Below are 22,499 nucleotides of genomic sequence, written 5' to 3' on the forward strand. Positions count from 1 at the left end.
GCACGACTTTCACACACACTGATCTCTCAGAAATGAGCTTGTGGAGAGACGTTCGTTCATCTAGCCAAAGGGAACGAGGTGCAGGGAAATTTTACTCTGGTTTCTCATTCGGTTTCCTACTGCCGGTTTGAATTTCCTGCAGTTTTCACTGTAAAACCGAGTTGGAGCTCGTACCTCCCCATATAAATGTATGGAGTGGAGTTTGCAAGTGAAAAGAAACTTTGTGTTCCCAACAAGCTAGGTGAAGTGCGGCTTTCACACACATAAACCTCTCAGAACTGAGCATGTGGAGAGACTTTCTTTCATCTAGCACAAAGGGAATGGTTTGTGGGTGAAACTTTAAATCTGATTTCTCAGTCTGTTTCCTACTGCCAGTTTTAAGTTCCTGCAATTTTCACTGTAAAACCGATTTGGAGCTAGTACCTCCCCATATATATTTGTATGGATAGGAGTTAACAAGTGAAAAGAAACTTTGTGTTCCCATCAAGCTAGGAGAAGGACGGCTTTTACACACACTTTTCTCTCAGAACTGAGCATGTGGAGAGACGTTCGTTCATGTAGCCCAAAGGGAATGGTTTGCAGGAGAAACTTTAACTCTGGTTTCTCAGTCTGTTTCCTACTGCCGGTTTGAAGTTCCTGGAATTTTCACTGTAAAACCGAGTTGGAGCTCGTACCACCCCATATATATGTATTGAGTGTAGTTTACAAGTGAAAAGAAACTATGTGTTCCTAAAAAGCTAGGTGAAGTACGGCTTTCAAACACACTTCTCTCTCAGAACTGGGCATGTGGAGAGACTTTTGTTAATATAGCACAAAGGGAACGTGTTGCAGGAGAAATTTTACTCCGGTTTCTCAGTCTGTTTCCTAGTGCCGTATTGAAGTTCCTGCAGTATTCACTGTAAAACAGTGTTGGATCTCGTACCTCACCATATATATGTATGGAGTGGATTTGCAAGTGAAAAGAATCTTTGTTTTCCCAACAGGCTATGTGAAGTATGGCTTTCACACACAATTATCTCTCAGAAATTAGCATGTGGAGAGACGTTCGTTCATCTATCACAAAGGGAATGGGTTGCAATGACACTTTTACTCTGGTTTCTCAGTGTGTTTCTTACTGCCGGGTTGAAGTTCCTGAGGTTTCACTGTAAAACCGAGTTGGAACTCGTACTTCCCCATATATATGTATGGAGTGGAGTTGAAAACTGAAAAGAAACTTTGTGTTCCCAACAAGCTAGGTGAAGTACGGCTTTTACACACATTTATCTCTCAAAACTGAGCATGTGGGGCAACGTTCTTTTATCTAGCACAAAGGGAAATTGTTGCAGGAGAAAATTTTACTCAGGTCTCCCAGGCTGTTTCCTAGTGCCGGTATGAAGTTCCTGCATATTTCAGTGTATAAACGATTTGGAGTTTGTACCTTCTCATATATATGTATGGAGTGGAGTTTGCAACAGAAAAGAAAACTTTTTGTTCAAAACAAGCTAGGTGAACAGCGGCTTTTGCACACACTTATCTCTCAGAACTGTGCATGTGGAGAGACGTTCGTTCATCTAGCACAAAGGGATCGGGTTGCAGGAGAAACTTTTACTCTGGTTTCTCAGCCTGTTTCCTAGTGCCGTTTTGAAGTTCCTGCAGTTTTCACTGTAAAACCGAGTTTGAGCATGTACCTTCCCATATATATGTATGGAGTGGAGTTGGAAACTGAAAAGAAACTTTGTGTTCAAAACAATCTAGTTGAAGGACGACTTTCACACACACTTATCTCTCAGAACTGAGCATGTGGAGAGACGTTCGTTCCTCTACCATAAAGGGAACGGGTTGCCGGAGAAACTTTTACTCTGGTTTCTCAGTCTGTTTCCTAGTGCCAGTTTGAATTTCCTGCAGTTTTCACTGTAAACACGATTTGTAGCTTGTACCATCCCATATATATGTATGGAATGGCGTTGGCAACTGAAAAGAAACTTTGTGTTCCCAACAAGCTAGGTGAAGGACGGCTTTCACACACACTTATCTCTCAGAACTTAGCATGTTTAGAGACTTTCGTTCATCTAACACAAAGGGAACGGGGTGCAGGTGAAATTTTACTCTGGTTTCTCAGTTTGTTTCCTAGTGCCGGTTTGAAATTCCTGCAGTTTTCACTGTTAAACCGAGTTGGAGCTTGTACCACCCCATATATATGTATGGAGAGGAGTTTGCAAGTGAAAAGTAACTTTGTGTTCCCAACAAGCTAGGTGAAGGACGGCTTAAACACACACTTATCTCTCAGAATTGAGCATGTGAAGAGACGTTCGTTCATCTAGCACAAAAGGAACGGATTGCAGGGGAAACTTTTACTCTGGTTTCTCAGTCTGTTTCCTAGTGCCGGTTTGAAGTTCCTTCAATTTTCACTGTAAAACCGAGTTGCAGCTGGTACCTCCCCATATATATGTATGGAGTGGAGATTGCAACTGAAAAGAAACTTTGTGTTCCCAACAACAAGGTGAAGGACAGCTTTCACACACACTTATCTCTCAGAACTGGGCATGTTGAGAGACGTTCGTTCATCTAGCACAATGGGAAGTGGTTTCAGGAGAAACTTTTACTCTGGTTTCTCAGTCTGTTTCCTACTGCCGGGTTGAAGTTCCTGAGGTTTCACTGTAAAACCGAGTTGGAGCTCGTACTTCCCCATATATATGTATGGAGTGGAGTTGAAAACTTAAAAGAAACTTTGTGTTCCCAACAAGCTAGGTGAAGTACGGCTTTTAAACACATTTATCTCTCAAAACTTAGCATGTGGGAGACGTTCTTTTATCTAGCACAAAGGGAACGTGTTGCAGGAGAAACTTTTACTCAGGTTTCCCAGGCTGTTTCCTAGTGCCGGTTTGAAGTTCCTGCATTTTTCAGTGTATAAACGATTTGGAGTTTTTACCTTCCTATATATATGTATGGAGTGGAGTTTGCAACTGAAAAGAAACTATGTGTTCCCAACTAGATAGGTGAAGGACGGCTTTCACACACACTTATCTCTCAGAACTCAGCCTGTGGAGAGACGTTCGTTCATCTAGAACAAAGGAAACGGGATGCAGGAGAAATTTTACTCAGGTTTCTCAGTCTGTTTCCTAGTGCCGGTTTGAAGTTCCTGCAGTTTTCACTGTAAAACCGAGTTGTAGACAGTACCTCCCCATATATATATATGGAGTGGAGTTTGCAACTGAAAAGAAACATTTTGTTCCCAACAAGCTATGTGAAGGACGGCTTTCACACACACTTATCTCTCAGAACTGGGCATGTGGAGAGACGTTCGCTCATTTAGCACAAAGGGAACGGGGTGAAGGGGAAACTTTTACTCTGGTTTCTCATTCTGTTTCCTAATGCCGGTGTGAAGTTCCTACAGTTTTCACTGTAAAACCGAATTTTAGCTAGTACCTCCCCATATAATTCTATGGAGTGGAGATTGCAACTGAAAAGAAAATTTGTGTTCCCAACAACAAGGTGAAGGACGGCTTTCACACACACTTATCTCTCAGAACTGGGCATGTGGAGAGACGTTCGTTCATCTAGCACAATGGGAAGGGGTTGCAGGAGAAACATTTACTCTGGTTTCTCAGTCTATTTCCTACTGCCGGTTTGAAGTTCTTGAAGTTTTCACTGTAAAACAGATTTGGAGATTGTACCACCCATATATATATATATATAGTGGGGTATTCAACTGAATAGAAACTTTGGATTCCCAACAAGATAGGTGAAGGACGGCTTTCACACACACTTATCTCTCAGAACTGAGCATGTGGAGAGACGTTCGTTCATCTAGCACAAAGGGAACGGGTTGCAGGAGAAACTTTACTCTGGTTTCTCAGTCTGTTTCCTAGTGCCGGTTTGAAGTTCCTGCATTTTTCACTGTAAAACATTGTTGGAGCTCGTACCTCCCCATATATATGTATGGAGTGGAGTTTGCAAGTGAAAAGAAACTTTGTGTTACCAACAAGCTACGTGAAGGACGGCTTTCACACACAATTATCTCTCAGAACTGAGCATGTGGAGAGACTTTCGTTCATCTAACACAAAGGGAACGTGGTGCAGGGGAAATTTTACTCTGGTTTCTCAGTCTGTGTCCTAGTGCCGGTTTGAAGTTCCTGCAGTTTTCACTGTAAAACCGAGTTTTAGCTATTACATCCCCATATATATGTATGGAGTGGAGTTTGCAACTGAAAAGAAACTTTGTGTTCCCAACAAGGTATGTGAAGAACTTCTTTCACACACAGTTATCTCTCACAACTGAGCATGTGGAGAGACGTTCTTTCATCTAGCAGAAAGGGAACGGTTTGCAAGAGAAACTTTACTCTGGTTTCTCAGTCTGTTTCCTAGTGCCGGTTTGATGTTCCTGCAGTTTTCACTGTAAAACAGTGTTGGAGCTCGTACCTACCCATATATATTTATGGAGTGGAGTTTACAAGTGAAAAGAAACTTTGTGTTCCCAAAAAGCTAGGTGAAGGACGGCTTTCACACACACTTATCTTTCAGAACTGAGCATGTGGAGAGACTTTCGTACATCGAGCACAAAATGAACGGTTTGCAGGAGAATCTATTACTCTGGTTTTTCAGTCTGTTTCTTACTGCCGGTTTGAAGTTCCTGAGGTTTCACTGTAAAACCGAGTTGGAGTTCGTACTTCCCCATATATATGTATGGAGTGGAGATTGCAACTGAAAAGAAACTGTGTTCCCAACAACTAGGTGAAGGACGGCTTTCACACACACTTATCTCTCAGAACTGAGCATGTGGAGAGACTTTCGTTCATCCAGCAAAATAGGAACGTGTTGCAGGAGAAACTTTTAGTCCGGTATCTCAGTCTGTTTCCTAGTGCCGGATTGAAGTTCCTGCAGTTTTCACTGTAAAACAGTTTTGGAGCTCGTACCTCCCCATATATATGTATGGAGTGGATTTGCAAGTGAAAAGAATCTTTGTGTTCCCAACAGGCTATGTGAAGTATGGCTTTCACACACAATTATCTCTCAGAAATGAGCATGTGGAGAGACGTTCGTTCATCTATCACAAAGGGAACGGGTTGCAAGGAAAATTTTACTCTGGTTTCTCAGTCTGTTTCCTAGTGCCGGTTTGAAGTTCCTGCAGTTTTCACTGTAAAACCGAGTTGGAATTTGAACATCCCCATATATATGTATGGAGTGTAGTATGCAACTGAAAAGAAACTTTGTGTTCCCAACAAGGTAGGTGAAGAACGGATGTCACACACATTATCTCTCAGAAATTAGTATGTGGAGTGACGTTCGTTCATCTAGCACAAAGGGAACGGTTTGCAGGAGAAATTTTACTCTGGTTTCCCAGTCTGTTTCCTACTGCCGGTTTGAAGTTCCTGCAGTTTTCACTGTAAAACCGAGTTGGAGATCGTACCTCCCCATATATTTGTATGCATTGGAGTTTGCAAGTGAAAAGAAACTTTGTTTTCCCAACAAGCTAGTTGAAGGACGGCTTTCACACACACTTATCTCTCAGAACTGAGCATGTGGAGAGACGTTCGTTCATTTATCACAAAGGGAACGGGTTACAAGGAAACTTTTACTCTGGATTCTCAGTCTGTTTCCTACTGCCCGTTTGAAGTTCCTGCAGATTTCACTGTAAAACCGAGTTGGAGCACGTACCTCGCCATAAATATGTATGGATTGGAGTTTGCAAATGAAAAGAAACTTTGTGTACCCAACAAGCTAGGTGAAGGACGGCTTTCACACACAATTTTCTCTCAGAACTGAGCATGTGGAGAGACGTTCGTTCATCTAGCACAAAGGGAACGGGTTGCAGGAGAAACATTTACTCTGATTTCTCAGTCTGTTTCCTAAGTCCGGTATGAATTCCTGCAGTTTTCACTGTAAAACTGTGTTGGAGCACGTACCTCCCCATATATATGTATGGAGTGGAGTTTGCAAGTGAAATGAAACTTTGTGTTCCCAACAAGCTAGGTGAAGGACGTCTTTCACACACACTTATCTCTCAGAAATGAGCATGTGGAGTGACGTTCGTTCATCTATCACAAAGGGAACGGGGTGCAGGGGACACTTTTACTGTGGTTTCTCAGTCTGTTTCCTAGTGCCGCTTTGAGGTTCCTGCAGTTTTCACTGTAAAACCGAGTTTTAGCTAGTACCTCCCCATATATATATATGGATTGGAGTTTGCAACTGAAAAGAAACTTTGTGTTCCCAACAAGCTAGGTGAAGGACGGCTTTCACACACAGTTATCTCTCAGAACTGAGGATGTGGAGAGACATTCGTTTATCTAGCACAAAGGGAACTTGTTGGAGGAGAAATTTTATTCTGGTTTCTCAGTCTGTTTCCTAGTGCCGGTTTGAAGTTCCTGCAGTTTTCACTGTAAAACCGAGTTGGAGCTAGTACATTCCCATATATATGTATGGAGTGTAGTTTGCAACTTAAAAGAAACTTTGTGTTCCCAACAAGGTAAGTGAAGGACGGCTTTCACACACACTTATCTCTCAGAACATAGCATGTGGAGAGACGTTCGTTCATCTAGCACAAAAGGAACATGTTGCAGGAGAAATTTTTACTCTGGTTTCTCAGTCTGTTTCCTAGTGACGAATAAAATTTCCTGCAGTTTTCACTGTAAAACAGTGTTGGAGCTCGTACCCCCACATATAAATTTATGGAGTGGATTTGCAAGTGAAAAATATCTTTGTGATCCCAACAGGCTAGGTGAACATGGGCTTTAACACACACATATCTCTCAGAACTGAGCATGTGGAGAGACGTTCGTTCATCTAGCACAAAGGGAACGGGTTGCAGGAGAAACTTTACTCTGGTTTCTCAGTCTGTTTCCCAGTGCCGGTTTGATGTTCCTGCAGTTTTCACTGTAAAACCGAGTTGGAGCTAGAACCCCCCCATATATATGTATGGAGTGGAGTTTGCAAGTGAATAGAAACTCTGTGTTTCCAATAAGCTAGGTGAAGGACGGCTTTCACACACACTTATCTCTCAGAAATGAGCATGTGGAGAGACATTCGTTAATCGACCACAAAGTGAACGGTTTGCATGAGAAAATTTTACTCTGGTTTTTCAGTCTGTTTCTTACTGCCGGTTTGAAATTCCTGAGGTTTCACTGTAAAACAGATTTGGAGCTCGTACTTCCCCATATATATGTATGGAGTGGAGTCTGCAAGTGAAAAAAACTTTGTGTTCCCTACAAGCTAGGTGAAGGACGGCTTTCACACACACTTATCTCTCAGAACTGAGCATGTGGAGAAACGTTCGTTCAGTTAGCACAAATGGAACGGGGTGCAGGGGAAACTTTTACTCTGGTTTCTCAGTCTGTTTCCTAATGCCGGTGTGAAGTTCCTGCAGTTTTCACTGTAAAACCGAGTTTTAGCTAGTACTTCCCCATATAATTTTATGGAGTGGAGTTTGCAAATGAAAAGAAAATTTGTGTTCCCAACAAGCTAGGTGAAGGACAGCTTTCACACAAAATTATCTCTCAGAACTGAACATGTGGAGAGACGTTCGTTCATCTAGCACAAAGGGAACGTGTTGCAGGAGAAACTTTTACTCTGGTTTCTCAGTCTGTTTCCAACTGCCGGTTTGAAGTTCCTGCAGTTTTCACAGTAAAACAGAGTTGGAGCTCGTACCTACCCATATATATGTATGGAGAGGAGTTTGCAAATGAAAAGAATCTTTGTGTTCCCAACAAGCTAGGTGAAGGACGGCTTTCACACACACTTTTCTCTCAGAACTGAGCATGTGGAGAGACGTTCGTTCATCTAGCACAAAGGGAACGGTTTGCAGGAGAAACTTTACTCTGGTTTCTCAGTGTGTTTCCTAGTGGCGGTTTGAAGTTACTGCATTTTTCACTGTAAAATCAAGTTGGAGCTCGTACATCCCATATATTTGTATGGTGTGGAGTTTGCAACTAAAAACAAACTATGTGTTCCCAACAAGCTAGTTGAAGGACGGCTTTCACAAACTCTTATCTCTCAGAACTGAGCATGTGGAGAGACGTTCGTTCATCTAGCACAAAGGGAACGGGTTGCAGGAGAAACCTTTTCTCTGGTTTCTTTGTCTGTTTCCTATTGCCATTTTGAAGTTCCTGCAGTTTTCACTGTAAAACCGATTTGGAGCTCGTACCTCCCCATATATATGTATGGACTGGAATTTACAAGTGAAAAGAAACTTTGTGTTCCCAACAAGCTAGGTGAAGGACGGCTTTCACACACACTTATCTCTCAGAACTGAGCATGTGGAGAGACGTTCGTTCATTTATCACAAAGGGAACGGGTTACAAGGAAACTTTTACTCTGGATTCTCAGTCTGTTTCCTACTGCCCGTTTGAAGTTCCTGCAGATTTCACTGTAAAACCGAGTTGGAGCACGTACCTCGCCATAAATATGTATGGATTGGAGTTTGCAAATGAAAAGAAACTTTGTGTACCCAACAAGCTAGGTGAAGGACGGCTTTCACACACAATTATCTCTCAGAACTGAGCATGTGGAGAGACGTTCGTTCATCTAGCACAAAGGGAACGGGTTGCAGGAGAAACATTTACTCTGATTTCTCAGTCTGTTTCCTAAGTCCGGTATGAATTCCTGCAGTTTTCACTGTAAAACTGTGTTGGAGCACGTACCTCCCCATATATATGTATGGAGTGGAGTTTGCAAGTGAAATGAAACTTTGTGTTCCCAACAAGCTAGGTGAAGGACGTCTTTCACACACACTTATCTCTCAGAAATGAGCATGTGGAGTGACGTTCGTTCATCTATCACAAAGGGAACGGGGTGCAGGGGACACTTTTACTGTGGTTTCTCAGTCTGTTTCCTAGTGCCGCTTTGAGGTTCCTGCAGTTTTCACTGTAAAACCGAGTTTTAGCTAGTACCTCCCCATATATATATATGGATTGGAGTTTGCAACTGAAAAGAAACTTTGTGTTCCCAACAAGCTAGGTGAAGGACGGCTTTCACACACAGTTATCTCTCAGAACTGAGGATGTGGAGAGACATTCGTTTATCTAGCACAAAGGGAACTTGTTGGAGGAGAAATTTTATTCTGGTTTCTCAGTCTGTTTCCTAGTGCCGGTTTGAAGTTCCTGCAGTTTTCACTGTAAAACCGAGTTGGAGCTAGTACATTCCCATATATATGTATGGAGTGTAGTTTGCAACTTAAAAGAAACTTTGTGTTCCCAACAAGGTAAGTGAAGGACGGCTTTCACACACACTTATCTCTCAGAACATAGCATGTGGAGAGACGTTCGTTCATCTAGCACAAAAGGAACATGTTGCAGGAGAAATTTTTACTCTGGTTTCTCAGTCTGTTTCCTAGTGACGAATAAAATTTCCTGCAGTTTTCACTGTAAAACAGTGTTGGAGCTCGTACCCCCACATATAAATTTATGGAGTGGATTTGCAAGTGAAAAATATCTTTGTGATCCCAACAGGCTAGGTGAACATGGGCTTTAACACACACATATCTCTCAGAACTGAGCATGTGGAGAGACGTTCGTTCATCTAGCACAAAGGGAACGGGTTGCAGGAGAAACTTTACTCTGGTTTCTCAGTCTGTTTCCCAGTGCCGGTTTGATGTTCCTGCAGTTTTCACTGTAAAACCGAGTTGGAGCTAGAACCCCCCCATATATATGTATGGAGTGGAGTTTGCAAGTGAATAGAAACTCTGTGTTTCCAATAAGCTAGGTGAAGGACGGCTTTCACACACACTTATCTCTCAGAAATGAGCATGTGGAGAGACATTCGTTAATCGACCACAAAGTGAACGGTTTGCATGAGAAAATTTTACTCTGGTTTTTCAGTCTGTTTCTTACTGCCGGTTTGAAATTCCTGAGGTTTCACTGTAAAACAGATTTGGAGCTCGTACTTCCCCATATATATGTATGGAGTGGAGTCTGCAAGTGAAAAAAACTTTGTGTTCCCTACAAGCTAGGTGAAGGACGGCTTTCACACACACTTATCTCTCAGAACTGAGCATGTGGAGAAACGTTCGTTCAGTTAGCACAAATGGAACGGGGTGCAGGGGAAACTTTTACTCTGGTTTCTCAGTCTGTTTCCTAATGCCGGTGTGAAGTTCCTGCAGTTTTCACTGTAAAACCGAGTTTTAGCTAGTACTTCCCCATATAATTTTATGGAGTGGAGTTTGCAAATGAAAAGAAAATTTGTGTTCCCAACAAGCTAGGTGAAGGACAGCTTTCACACAAAATTATCTCTCAGAACTGAACATGTGGAGAGACGTTCGTTCATCTAGCACAAAGGGAACGTGTTGCAGGAGAAACTTTTACTCTGGTTTCTCAGTCTGTTTCCAACTGCCGGTTTGAAGTTCCTGCAGTTTTCACAGTAAAACAGAGTTGGAGCTCGTACCTACCCATATATATGTATGGAGAGGAGTTTGCAAATGAAAAGAATCTTTGTGTTCCCAACAAGCTAGGTGAAGGACGGCTTTCACACACACTTTTCTCTCAGAACTGAGCATGTGGAGAGACGTTCGTTCATCTAGCACAAAGGGAACGGTTTGCAGGAGAAACTTTACTCTGGTTTCTCAGTGTGTTTCCTAGTGGCGGTTTGAAGTTACTGCATTTTTCACTGTAAAATCAAGTTGGAGCTCGTACATCCCATATATTTGTATGGTGTGGAGTTTGCAACTAAAAACAAACTATGTGTTCCCAACAAGCTAGTTGAAGGACGGCTTTCACAAACTCTTATCTCTCAGAACTGAGCATGTGGAGAGACGTTCGTTCATCTAGCACAAAGGGAACGGGTTGCAGGAGAAACCTTTTCTCTGGTTTCTTTGTCTGTTTCCTATTGCCATTTTGAAGTTCCTGCAGTTTTCACTGTAAAACCGATTTGGAGCTCGTACCTCCCCATATATATGTATGGACTGGAATTTACAAGTGAAAAGAAACTTTGTGTTCCCAACAAGCTAGGTGAAGGACGGCTTTCACACACACTTATCTCTCAGAACTGAGCATGTGGAGAGACATTCGTTCAACTAGCACAAAGGGAACGGGTGCAGGGGAAATTTTTACTCTGGTTTCTCAGTCTGTTTCCCAGTGCCGGTTTGAATTTACTGCAGTTTTCTCTGTAAAACCGAGTTGGAGCTCGTACCTCCCCATATATATGTATGGAGATGAGTTTGCAACTGAAAAGAAACTTTGTTTTCCCAACAATCTAGGTGAAGGACGGCTTTCACACACACATAATTCTCAGAACTGAGCATGTGGAGAGACGTTCGTTCATCTAGCACAAAGTGAAAGGGTTGCAGGAGAAAATTTTACTCTGTTTTCTCTGTCTGTTTCCTACTGCCGGTTTGAAAGTCCTGCAGTTTTCACTGGAAAAACGGGTTGGAGCTCGTACCTACCCATATATATGTATGGAGAGGGGTTTGCAACTGAAAAGAAACTTTACGTTCCCAACAAGCTAGGTGAAGGACGGCTTTCACACACAATTATCTCTGAGAACAGAGCATGTGGAGAGACGTTCGTTCATCTAGCACAATGGGAACGGTTTGCAGGAGAAACTTTTACTCTGGTTTCTCAGTCTGTTTCCTAGTGCCTGTTTAAGTTACTGCAGTTTTCACTGTAAAACCGACTTGGAGCTCGTAATTCCCCATATATATGTATGGAGTGGAATTTGCAAGTGAAAGAAAATTTGTGTTCCCAACAATTGAGTGGAAGTTCGGCTTTCACACACACTTATCTCTCAGAACTGAGCATGTGGAGAGACGTTCTTTCATCTAGCACAAAGGGAACGGTTTGCAGGAGAAACTTTTACTCTGGTTTCTCAGTCTGTTTCCTAGTGCCGGTTTGAATTTCCTGCAGTTTTTACTGTAAAACCGAGTTGGAGCTCATACCTCCCCATATATATATATGGAGGGTTTTTGCACCTGAAAAGAAAATTTGTGTTCCCTACAAGCTAGGTGAAAGACGGCTTTCACACACAATTATCTCTCAGAACTGACCATGTGGAGAGACGTTCGTTCATCTAGCACAAAGGGAAAGGTTTGCAGGAGAAACTTTTAATCTGGTTTCTCAGTCTGTTTCCTAGTGCCGGTTTGAAGTTACTGCAGTTTTCACTGTAAAACCGAGTTGGAACTCGTACCTCCCCGTATATATGTATGGAGTGGTGTTTGCAAGTGAAAAGAAACTTTGTGTTACCAACAAGCTAGGAGAAGGACAGCTTTCACACAAACTTATCTCTCATAACTGAGCATGTGGAGAGAATTTCGTTCATCTAGCACAAAGGGAACTGGTTGCAGGAGAAACTTTTACTCTGGTTTCTCAGTCTGTTTCCTACTGCCGGTTTGAAGTTCCTGCAGGTTTCACAGTAAAACAGAGTTGGAGCTCGTACCTACCCATATATATATATGGAGAGGAGTTTGGAAATGAAAAGAAACTTTGTTTTCCCAACAAGCTCGGTGAAGGACGGCTTTCACACACACTTTTCTCTCAGAAGTGAGCATGTGGAGAGACGTTCGTTTATCTAGCACAAAGGGAAAGGTTTTCAGGAGAAACTTTTACTCTGGTTTCTCAGTCTGTTTCCAACTGCCGGTTTGAAGTTCCTGCAGTTTTCTCAGTAAAACCGAGTTGGAGCTCGTACCTACCCATATATATGTATGGACAGGAGTTTGCAAATGAAAAGAATCTTTGTGTTCCCAACAAGCTAGGTGAAGGACGGCTTTCACACACTCTTTTCTCGCAGAACTGAGCATGTGGAGAGACGTTCGTTCATCTAGCACAAAGGGAACGGTTTGCAGGAGAAACTTTACTCTGGTTTTTCAGTGTGTTTCCTAGTGGCGGTTTGATGTTACTGCATTTTTCACTATAAAATCAAGTTGGAGCTCGTACATCCCATATATTTGTATGGAGTGGAGTTTGCAGATAAAAAGAAACTATGTGTTCCCAACAAGCTAGTTGAAGGACGGCTTTCACAAACACTTATCTCTCAGAACTGAGCATGTTGAGAGATGTTCGTTCATCTAGCACAAAGGGAACGGGTTGCAGGAGAAACTTTTTCTCTGGTTTCTCTGTCTGTTTCCTACTGCCATTTTGAAGTTCCTGCAGTTTTCACTTTAAAAGCGATTTGGATCTCGTACCTCCCCATATATATTTATAGAGTGGGGTTTGGAAGTGAAAAGAACTTTGTGTTCCCAACATGCTAGGTGAAGGGCGGCTTTCACACACACATATCTCTGAGAAATGAGCATGTGGAGAGACGTTCGTTCATCTAGCTCAAATGGAACGTGTTGCAGGAGAAACTTTTACTCTGGTTTCTCAGTCTGTTTCCTAGTGCCGGTTTTAAATTCCTGCAGTTTTCCCTGTTAAACCGAGTTGGAGCTTGTACCACCACATATATATGTATGGAGAGGCGTTTGCAAGTGAAAAGAAACTTTGTGTTCCCAACAAGCTAGGAGAAGGACGGCATTCACACACACATATCTCTCAGAACTGAGCATGTGGAGAGACGTTCGTTCATCTAGCAGAAAGGGAACGGGTTGAAGGAGAAACTTTACTCAAGTTTCTCAATCTGTTTCCTAGTGCCGGTTTGAAGTTCCTGCAGATTTCACTGTAAAATGGTGTTGGAGCTCGTACCTCCCCATATATATGTATGGACTGGAATTTACAAGTGAAAAGAAACTTTGTGTTCCCAACAAGCTAGGTGAAGGACGGCTTTCACACACACTTATCTCTCAGAACTGAGCATGTGGAGAGACGATCGTTCAACTAGCACAAAGGGAACGGGTGCAGGGGAAATTTTTACTCTGGTTTCTCAGTCTGTTTCCTAGTGCCGGTTTGAATTTACTGCAGTTTTCTCTGTAAAACCGAGTTGGAGATCGTACGTCCCCATATATATGTAAGGAATGGAGTTTGCAACAGAAAAGAAACTTTGTGTTCCCAACAAGCTAGGTGAAGCACGGCTTTCACACCCACTTATCTCTCAGAACTGAGCACGTGGAGAGACGTTCGTTCATCTAGCACAAAGGGAACGGGTTGCAGGATAAAGTATTTCTCTGGTTTCTCAGTCTGTTTCCTACTGCCGGTTTGAAGTTCCTGCACTTTTCACTGTAAAATCGAGTTGGAGCTCGTACCTACCCATATATATGTATGCAGAGGAATTTGCAACTGAAATAAACTTTGTGTTCCCAACAATCTAGGTGAAGGATGGCTTTCACACAAACATCTCTCAGAAGTGAGCATGTGGAGAGACTTTCGTTCATCTAGCACATAGGGAAAGGGTTGCAGGAGAAACTTTTACTCTGGTTTCTCAGTTTGTTTCCTAGTGCCTTTTTGAAGTTACTGCAGTTTACACTGTAAACCCGAGTTGGAGCTCGTACCTCCCCATATATATGTATGGAATTTAGTTTGCAAGTGAAAAGAAACTTTGTGTTCCCAACAAGCTATGTTAAAACGGCTTTCACACACACTTATCTCTCAGAACTGAGCATGTGGAGAGACGTTCGTTCATCTAGCACAAAGGGAACGTGTTGCAGGAGAAACTTTTACTATGGTTTCTCAGTCTGTTTCTTACTGCCGGTTTGAAGTTACTGCAGTTTTCACTGTAAAACAGAGTTGGAGCTCGTACCTACCCATATATATGTATGGAGATGAGTTTGCACCTGAAAAGAAACTTTGTGTTCCCAACAAGCTAGGTGAAGTACGGCTTTCTCACTCACTTATCTCTCAGAACTGAGCATGTGGAGAGACGTTCGTTCATCTAGCACAAAATGAACGGTTTGAAGGAGAAACTAGTTCTCTGGATTCTCAGTCTGTTTCCTAGTGCCGGTTTGAACTTCCTGCAGTTTTCACTGTAAAACCGAGTTGGAGCTCGTACATACCATATATATGTATGGAGTGGAGTTTGCAACTGAAAAGAAACTTTGTGTTCCCAACAATCTAGGTGAAGGACGGCTTTCACACACACATATTTCTCAGAACTGAGCATGTGGAGAGACGTTCGTTCATCTAGCACAAAGGGAAAGGGTTGCAGGAGAAACTTTTACTCTGGTTTCTCTGTCTGTTTCCTAGTGCCTGTTTGAAGTTACTGCAGTTTTCACTGTAAAACCGAGTTGGATCTCGTACCTCCCCATATATATGTATGGAGTGGAGTTTGCAAGTGAAAAGAAACTTTGTGTTACCAACAAGCTAGGAGAAGGACAGCTTTCACACAAACTTATCTCTCAGAACTGAGCATGTGGAGAGAAGTTCGTTCATCTAGCACAAAGTGAACTGGTTGCAGGAGAAACTTTTACTCTGGTTTCTCAGTCTGTTTCCTATTGCCGGTTTGAAGTTACTGCATTTTTCACTGTAAAACCAAGTTGGAGCTCGTACATCCCATATATTTGTATGGAGTGAGTTTTGTAACTAAAAAGATACTATGTGTTCCCAACAAGCTAGTTGAAGGAAGGCTTTTACAAACACTTATCTCTCAGAAGTGAGCATGTGGATTGACGTTCGTTCATCTAGCAAAAATGGAACGGGTTGCAGGAGAAACTTTTTCTCTGGTTTTTCTGTCTGTTTCCTACTGCCGGTTTGAAGTTCCTGCAGTTTTCACTCTAAAACCGAGTTGGAGCTCGTACCTCCCCATGAATATGTATGGAGTGGAGTTTGCAAATGAAAAGAAACTTTGTGTACCCAACAAGCTAGGTGAAGGACGGCTTTCACATACAATTATCTCTCAGAACTGAGCATGTGGAGAGACGTTCGTTCATCTAGCACAAAGGGAACGGGTTGCAGGAGAAACATTTACTCTGATTTCTCAGTCTGTTTCCTAAGGCCGGTATGAATTCCTGCAGTTTTCACTGTAAAACTGTGTTGGAGCACGTACCTCCCCATATATATGTATGGAGTGGAGTTTGCAAGTGAAATGAAACTTTGTGTTCCCAACAAGCTATGTGAAGGACGGCTTTCACACACACTTATCTCTCAGAACTGAGCATGTGGAGAGACGTTCGTTCATCTAGCACAAAGGGAACGTGTTGCAGGAGAAACTTTTACTATGGTTTCTCAGTCTGTTTCTTACTGCCGGTTTGATGTTACTGCAGTTTTCACTGTAAAACAGAGTTGGAGCTCGTACCTACCCATATATATGTATGGAGATGAGTTTGCACCTGAAAAGAAACTTTGTGTTCCCAACAAGCTAGGTGAAGTACGGCTTTCTCACTCACTTATCTCTCAGAACTGAGCATGTGGAGAGACGTTCGTTCATCTAGCACAAAATGAACGGTTTGAAGGAGAAACTAGTTCTCTGGATTCTCAGTCTGTTTCCTAGTGCCGGTTTGAACTTCCTGCAGTTTTCACTGTAAAACCGAGTTGGAGCTCGTACATACCATATATATGTATGGAGTGGAGTTTGAAACTGAAAAGAAACTATGTGTTCCCAACAAGCTTGGTGAAGGACGGCTTTCACACACAATTATCTCTCAGAACTGAGCATGTGGAGAGACGTTTGTTCATCTAGCACAAAGTGAACGGGTTGCAGGGGAAACTTTTTCTCTGGATTCTCAGTCTGTTTCTTACTGCCATTTTGAAGTTCCTGCAGTTTTCACTGTAAAACCTAGTTGGAGCTCGTACCTCCCCATATATATGTATGGAGATGAGTTTGCAACTGAAAAGGAACTTTGTTTTCCCAACAAGCTAGGTAAAGGACGGCTTTCACACACAATTATCTCTCAGAACTGAGCATGTGGAGGGACTTTCGTTCATCTAGCACAAAGAGAACGGGTTGCAGGAGAAACTTTTACTCTGGTTTCTCAGTCTGTTTCCTAGTGCCGGTTTGAAGGTACTGCAGTTTTCACTGTAAAACCGAGTTGGAGCTCGTACAACCCATATATATGTATGGAGTGGAGTTTGCAACTGAAAAGAAACTTTGTGTTCCCAACAATCTAGGTGAAGGACGGCTTTCACACACACATATTTCTCAGAACTGAGCATGTGGAGAGACGTTCGTTCATCTAGCACAAAGGGAAAGGGTTGCAGGAGAAAATTTTACTCTGTTTTCTCTGTCTGTTTCCTACTGCCGGTTTGAAATTCCTGCAGTTTTCACTGGAAAAACGGGTTGGAGCTCGTACCTACCCATATATATGTATGGAGAGGGGTTTGCCACTGAAAAGAAACTTTGTGTTCCCAACAAGCTAGGTGAAGGACGGCTTTCACACACAATTATCTCTGAGAACAGAGCATGTGGAGAGACGTTCGTTCATCTAGCACAATGGGAACGGTTTGCAGGAGAAACTTTTACTCTGGTTTCTCAGTCTGTTTCCTAGTGTCTGTTTAAGTTACTGCAGTTTTCACTGTAAAACCGATTTGGAGCTCGTACTTCCCCATATATATGTATGGAGTGGATTTTGCAAGTGAAAGAAACTTTGAGTTCCCAACAATCGAGTGGAAGGTCGGCTTTCACTCACACTTATCTCTCAGAACTGAGCATGTGGAGAGACGTTCGTTCATCTAGCACAAAGGGAACGGTTTGCAGGAGAAACTTTTACTCTGGTTTCTCAGTCTGTTTCCTAGTGCCGGTTTGAATTTCCTGCAGATTTTACTGTAAAACCGAGTTGGAGCTCATACCTACCCATATATATGTATGCAGGGTTTTTGCACCTGAAAAGAAACTTTGTGTTCCCAACAAGCTAGGTGAAAGACGGCTTTCACACACAATTATCTCTCAGAACTGACCATGTGGAGAGACGTTCGTTCATCTAGCACAAAGGGAAAGGTTTGCAGGAGAAACTTTTACTCTGGTTTCTCTGTCTGTTTCCTAGTGCCTGTTTGAAGTTACTGCAGTTTTCACTGTAAAACCGAGTTGAAACTCGTACCTCCCCATATATATGTATGGAGTGGAGTTTGCAAGTGAAAAGAAACTTTGTGTTACCAACAAGCTAGGAGAAGGGCAGCTTTCACACAAACTTATCTCTCAGAACTGAGCATGTGGAGAGAAGTTCGTTCATCTAGCACAAAGTGAACTGGTTGCAGGAGAAACTTTTACTCTGGTTTCTCAGTCTGTTTCCTATTGCCGGTTTGAAGTTACTGCATTTTTCACTGTAAAGCCAAGTTGGAGCTCGTAAATCCCATATATTTGTATGGAGTGAGGTTTGTAACTAAAAAGATACTATGTGTTCCCAACAAGCTAGTTGAAGGAAGGCTTTCACACACAATTATCTCTCAGAACTGAGCATGAGGAGAGACGTTCGTTCATCTAGCACAAAGGAACGGGTTGCAGGAAAAACTTTTACTCTTGTTTCTCAGTCTGTTTCCTAGTGCCGGTTTGAAGTTCCTGCATTTTTCACTGTAAAACCAAGTTGGAGCTCGTAAATCCCATTTATTTGTATGGAGTGAGGTTTGTAACTAAAAAGATACTATGTGTTCCCAACAAGCTAGTTGAAGGAAGGCTTTCACAAACACTTATCTCTCAGAAGTGAGCATGTGGATTGACGTTCGTTCATCTAGCAAAAATGGAACGGGTTGCAGGAGAAACTTTTTCTCTGGTTTTTCTGTCTGTTTCCTACTGTCGGTTTGAAGTTCCTGCAGTTTTCACTCTAAAACCGAGTTGGAGCTCGTACCTCCCCATGAATATGTATGGAGTGGAGTTTGCAAATGAAAAGAAACTTTGTGTACACAACAAGCTAGGTGAAGGACGGCTTTCACATACAATTATCTCTCAGAACTGAGCATGTGGAGAGACGTTCGTTCATCTAGCACAAAGGGAACGGGTTGCAGGAGAAACATTTACTCTGATTTCTCAGTCTGTTTCCTAAGGCCGGTATGAATTCCTGCAGTTTTCACTGTAAAACTGTGTTGGAGCACGTACCTCCCCATATATATGTATGGAGTGGAGTTTGCAAGTGAAATGAAACTTTGTGTTCCCAACAAGCTAGGTGAAGGACGGCTTTCACACACACTTATCTCTCAGAAATGAGCATGTGGAGTGACGTTCGTTCATCTATCACAAAGGGAACGGGGTGCAGGGGACACTTTTACTGTGGTTTCTCAGTCTGTTTCCTAGTGCCGCTTTGAGGTTCCTGCAGTTTTCACTGTAAAACCGAGTTTTAGCTAGTACCTCCCCATATATATATATGGAGTGGAGTTTGCAACTGAAAAGAAACTTTGTGTTCCCAACAAGCTAGGTGAAGGACGGCTTTCACACACACTTATCTCTCAGAACTGAGCATGTGGAGAGACGTTCGTTCATCTAGCACAAAGGGAACTTGTTGGAGGAGAAATTAAATTCTGGTTTCTCAGTCTGTTTCCTAGTGCCGCTTTGATGTTCCTGCAGTTTTCACTGTAAAACCGAGTTGGAGCTAGTACATTCCCATATATATGTATGGAGTGTAGTATGCAAATTAAAAGAAACTTTGTGTTCCCAACAAGGTAAGTGAAGGACGGCTTTCACACACACTTATCTCTCAGAACATAGCATGTGGAGAGACGTTCGTTCATCAAGCACAAAAGGAACATGTTGCAGGAGAAATTTTTACTCTGGTTTCTCAGTCTGTTTCCTAGTGACGAATAAAATTTCCTGCAGTTTTCACTGTAAAACAGTGTTGGAGCTCATACTTCCACATATAAATTTATGGAGTGGATTTGCAACTGAAAAGAAACTTTGTGTTCCCAACAAGCTAGGTGAAGGACGGCTTTCACACACACTTATCTCTCAGAACTGAGCATGTGGAGAGACGTTCGTTCAGTTAGCACAAATGGATCAGGGTGCAGGGGAAACTTTTACTCTGGTTTCTCAGTCTGTTTCCTAATGCCGGTGTGAAGTTCCTGCAGTTTTCACTGTAAAACCGAGTTTTAGCTAGTACTTCCCCATATAATTTTATGGAGTGGAGTTTGCAAATGAAAAGAAAATTTGTGTTCCCAACAAGCTAGGTGAAGGAGAGCTTTCACACAAAATTATCTCTCAGAACTGAGCATGTGGAGAGACGTTCGTTCATCTAGCACAAATGGAATGTGTTGCAGGAGAAACTTTTACTCTGGTTTCTCAGTCTGTTTCCAACTGCCGGTTTGAAGTTCCTGCAGTTTTCACAGTAAAACAGAGTTGGAGCTCGTACCTACCCATATATATGTATGGAGAGGAGTTTGCAAATGAAAAGAATCTTTGTGTTCCCAACAAGCTAGGTGAAAGACGGCTTTCACACACACTTTTCTCTCAGAACTGAGCATGTGGAGAGACGTTCGTTCATCTAGCACCAAGGGAACGGGTTGCAGGACAAACTTTACTCTGGTTTCTCAGTCTGTTTCCTAGTGCCGGTTTGAAGTTACTGCATTTTTCACTGTAAAATCAAGTTGGAGCTCGTACATCCCATATATTGTATGGAGATGAGTTTGCAACTGAAAAGAAACTTTGTTTTCCAAACAAGCTAGGTAAAGGACGGCTTTCACACACAATTATTTCTCAGAACTGAGCATGTGGAGGGACTTTCGTTCATCTAGCACAAAGAGAACGGGTTGCAGGAGAAACTTTTACTCTGGTTTCTCAGTCTGTTTCCTAGTGCCGGTTTGAATGTACTACAGTTTTCACTGTAAAACCGAGTTTGAGCTCGAAAAACCCATATATATGTATGGAGTGGAGTTTGCAACTGAAAAGAAACTTTGTGTTCCCAACAATCTAGGTGAAGGACGGCTTTCACACACACATATTTCTCAGAACTGAGCATGTGGAGAGACGTTCGTTCATCTAGCACAAAGTTAAAGTTTGCAGGGGAAAATGTTACTCTGTTTTCTCTGTCTGTTTCCTACTGCCGGTTTGAAATTCCTGCAGTTTTCACTGGAAAAACGGGTTGGAGCTCGTACCTACCCATATATATGTATGGAGAGGGGTTTGCAACTGAAAAGAAACTTTGTGTTCCCAACAAGCTAGGTGAAGGACGGCTTTCACACACAATTATCTCTGAGAACAGAGCATGTGGAGAGACGTTCGTTCATCTAGCACAATGGGAACGGTTTGCAGGAGAAACTTTTACTCTGGTTTCTCAGTCTGTTTCCTAGTGCCTGTTTAAGTTACTGCAGTTTTAACTGTAAAACCGATTTGGAGCTCATACTTCCCCATATATATGTATGGAGTGGATTTTGCAAGTGAAAGAATCTTTGTGTTCCCAATAATCGAGTTGAAGTTCGGCTTTCACACACACTTATCTCTCAGAACTGAGCATGTGGAGAGACGTTCGTTCATCTAGCACAAAGGGAACGGTTTGCAGGAGAAACTTTTACTCTGGTTTCTCAGTCTGTTTCCTAGTGCCGGTTTGAATTTCCTGCAGTTTTTACTGTAAAACCGAGTTGGAGCTCATTCCTCCCCATATATATGTATGGAGGGTTTTTGCACCTGAAAAGAAACTTTGTGTTCCCAACAAGCTAGGTGAAAGACGGCTTTCACACACAATTATCTCTCAGAACTGACCATGTGGAGAGACGTTCGTTCATCTAGCACAAAGGGAAAGGTTTGCAGGAGAAACTTTTACTCTGGTTTCTCAGTCTGTTTCCTAATGCCGGTTTGAATTTACTGCAGTTTTCACTGTAAAACCGAGTTGGAGCTCGTACCTCCCCATATATATGTATGGAGAGGGGTTTGCAACTGAAAAGAAACTTTGTGTTCCCAACAAGCTAGGTGAAGGACGGCTTTCACACACAATTATCTCTGAGAACAGAGCATGTGGAGAGACGTTCGTTCATCTAGCACAATGGGAACGGTTTGCAGGAGAAACTTTTACTCTGGTTTCTCAGTCTGTTTCCTAGTGCCTGTTTAAGTTACTGCAGTTTTCACTGTAAAATCGATTTGGAGCTCATACTTCCCCATATATATGTATGGAGTGGATTTTGCAAGTGAAACAAACTTTGTGTTCCCAATAATCGAGTTGAATTTCGGCTTTCACACACACTTATCTCTCAGAACTGAGCATGTGGAGAGACGTTCGTTCATCTAGCACAAAGGGAACGGTTTGCAGGAGAAACTTTTACTCTTGTTTCTCAGTCTGTTTCCTAGTGCTGGTTTGAATTTCCTGCAGTTTTTACTGTAAAACCGAGTTGGAGCTCATATCTCCCCATATATATGTATGGAGGGTTTTTGCACCTGAAAAGAAACTTTGTGTTCCCAACAAGCTAGGTGAAAGACGGCTTTCACACACAATTATCTCTCAGAACTGACCATGTGGAGAGACGTTCGTTCATCTAGCACAAAGGGAAAGGTTTGCAGGAGAAACTTTTACTCTGGTTTCTCAGTCTGTTTCCTAGTGCCGGTTTGAAGTTACTGCAGTTTTCACTGTAAAACCGAGTTGGAGCTCGTACCTCCCCATATATATGTATGGAGTGGAGTTTGCAAGTGAAAAGAAACTTTGTGTTACCAACAAGCTAGGAGAAGGACAGCTTTCACACAAACTTATCTCTCAGAACTGAGCATGTGGAGAGAAGTTCGTTCATCTAGCACAAAGGGAAAGGGTTGCAGGAGAAAATTTTACTCTGGTTTCTCAGTCTGTTTCCTACTGCCGGTTTGAAGTTCCTGCAGTTTTCACAGTAAAACAGAGT

Source organism: Camelus dromedarius, unplaced genomic scaffold (assembly GCF_036321535.1).
Source record: "Camelus dromedarius isolate mCamDro1 unplaced genomic scaffold, mCamDro1.pat HAP1_SCAFFOLD_123, whole genome shotgun sequence".
NCBI lineage: Eukaryota > Metazoa > Chordata > Mammalia > Artiodactyla > Camelidae > Camelus > Camelus dromedarius.